The sequence below is a fragment of the Lolium perenne genome, chromosome 3, assembly GCF_019359855.2.
Source record: "Lolium perenne isolate Kyuss_39 chromosome 3, Kyuss_2.0, whole genome shotgun sequence".
In the NCBI taxonomy this organism is placed as follows: domain Eukaryota; kingdom Viridiplantae; phylum Streptophyta; class Magnoliopsida; order Poales; family Poaceae; genus Lolium; species Lolium perenne.
The window spans coordinates 113,052,648-113,055,423 of NC_067246.2; the positions used below are offsets into that span (position 1 = coordinate 113,052,648).

At 37.4% G+C, this 2,776-nt stretch overlaps 1 long non-coding RNA gene across 1 annotated transcript; it reads left to right on the plus strand.

The window, feature by feature from the left end:
- Positions 1-1,004: 1,004 nt before the first annotated feature.
- LOC127338349 (uncharacterized) lies at positions 1,005-2,042 on the plus strand. Its single transcript, XR_007874305.1, has 2 exons — positions 1,005-1,557; positions 1,757-2,042. It is a non-coding gene; the product is annotated as an uncharacterized lncRNA (long non-coding RNA).
- The last annotated feature ends 734 nt before the right edge of the window (positions 2,043-2,776 follow it).

A 2,776-nucleotide genomic window follows, 5' to 3' on the forward strand; every position in this document is an offset into this window, starting at 1 on the left:
TATCGGTCTGCAATTGTGATGAACAAAGCAGTTCAACCTCTTGCTTCCTTTCTACCCTCACATACGCCAGTGGGCGCGACCAGCCGGGCGATACGCCGAGGTGGATGAGTTGCAGCGCTACTAGGGCGGCAGAAAGACGAGACTGCCAGGGCGGGCTAGTTACATACCGTCCTCTTTTCTTTGGCTTGTGCATGAGTGGGATTCAAAGTTCTCGTCTAGGACTTTTTTTCTATTGAGGTATGGTTCGGGTCTGACTTTTTTTCAACCTTGGCTATCATCTACGGAAGAAAATCAAAAGAACCAGACATGTGAACTGGTGGGCAAAGTTTAAGGTCTATTTTGTACTAAATAAAACATTTAGGACGAAAAGTGAACTCTGAAGGAAGTTGAAGGATGAAAAATGGACTTTCTTCTTATAGAAAACAAGATGTATATGTATGTATTTTATTATATGCAGTTTCTTGTCATTATTATATGCCTTGTTTTTTAAGCACCGAGTTCAGATTCTTTGATTGTAGATAACAAGACCGGGAGATTTTATTAAATGTAATTTTCTTTGTCATTTATCATCTACCTTGTTAAGCATCGAGTTCAGATTCTGTGATAACATTGTTTCTTTTATCATCATACATGTAAATTAAGGAAACAAGACTATGTAACCATGCTTTTAATTTCAGCTTGCAACTAAATGGGGAACTATCTGAATACGGTTGAGACAAAGCATGCATCCCATGATGAGCAAGGAAATTGACACCATACAGGTACATATGTATGTTCAAACAAAGCTACTGTACTATATTTTTTTTTGATTTGCTGCTCCCAGGTTTAAAACAAAATGCATATGGTTGTTTCTCTCGGCTAGATTGGGAAAAGAGGCAGAGGTAAGGTTCAGTCTTACTAACCATATCACAATAGATATTGGTCACCACATGGCCATCAGAAAACCTATCTATCATTCCAACAAATTTATGCATGTAGCCTACGCTCCACTCTCTAGGCACACATTCTATATATGTACATTACAGCACCAGCATATATCAAATCACAAGGCAAGGAAATAACTTCTACAATTGATTACAGAAATATCTAGTTTAGTTGCATGCATGTCAACTGGGAAGAGACAAAAGCAAAGAGATAATCATCATATATTGAAAATAAATAAAAACCAGCAAGCCTAATCAAAGCTGAATACGTATACAAGCTATTGCTGCTTTTTAAACTTATTGTTGGATCTAAAGAAAACTTAACTTAACCGTGCTATTGAACTGTGTAATGGTGTTAGATATTTTAAATTATATTACACATAACTAAATTTATTTGATGACTTCGTATCAAGTTTGCACATCGACTTAGATGAAATATAGGGTAAGTGCTTCCCCGTGAACGCATTTTGGCTTGGTCATTTGAAGCAATAAGTGAATGTAGGAACTATTAGTTAGCAAATTATCATTCCTTTTGAGTTTGTGTACAAGGAACATGATTGAGGAAGCAAGAAGGAATGCAAGGCTGGAAAATTTGAGCGGTTCAAGCAAGAATGTATCGAAAGGAGACAAAAAGGTATAGATTATTTTCTAGGCATGTGGTAACCGGTCTTCTCTAACCCATATTTATTTCACGTTTGCAATGCATGGGTATTTAGTTAGTATATTTAGAAATGTGTGCAACTGTAAATTTAAAAACTAGAAATGCACAACTACCCACTTACATACTTCTACGGGTAATTAAAGAGTTCCGCCAATTTATTTTTCAACTCTAGGTTTCATGATATGGAGTTCCACCTTGCTCCACGTAAAAGTTTCATGGGCTTCAAGAAATGACTGTGAGATAGAAAATCCATACTGTATGATTGGTGTCACCCTTTTAATGCACACTAGTGGTTGGGGCGCCCCTTGGGACGCCTCCTCGCTGGTGCTCTGCAACCCAATCCCAACGCCCAAATGACAAAATGTCACATGGGTCTTGTGCTGCTCAGCTTGCTCAGCCTGTATTTATGTATACCTTAGCACGTCGAAAAGCAATTGATTGATAGCTTGCGTGCTGAATTTTGAACCCTTCTTTGTTTACTTGGTCACATAAACCATAAAATAAACTCTGGAGCGGTGAAATTATGGCAGATCGTATTACAAAGAATATGTCCATTTTACATCTTGCAGCAATAGAGCACTCTCGAGAATAATTTTGTAAATGAACTCCCAATTTCATCATCTAGAGCACCCCCTGCTACACTGACAAATATCAAAGGTAGCTGGGACGCCAAAGCACATAAGTATGGTAGAAACATAATTAAGGAGTAAATAAGGCATCCAGTTGATCACCATCTAATACAATACATTATTAAGAAGTCAAATAAATTGATTCACGTAACCATGGAGAAACTACAATTGTACATTTATCATGAAACAAAGCCAGACAGACAATGTTCTGTTTTTAGGCTATCGCTTCATAGGCCATGGTAGCTTCTGATATCACAACATACCCGTCTCCTCATCTTCTTTTGGCATAACAGAATAAAGCTTAGATAGTTCTGAATCTACATGTTCTGGCAAAGGAAAAACCATGTACTCGTCAATTTCCATTTTGTCATAAAAAGTAAAAAACTCAAACACCAAGAAATAATACAGACGGTGTAAAAGAAAATCCATGAGCAAAAATACGCATAGTTCCGATAAACATGCTCGATACCTCTGGGGCCACACGAGCAGAGTTTCTCATGGTAGTCCCATTAATAAACGGTTTACACAGTGTAAAAGAAAGCTTGTAACAGAAATATCAATAT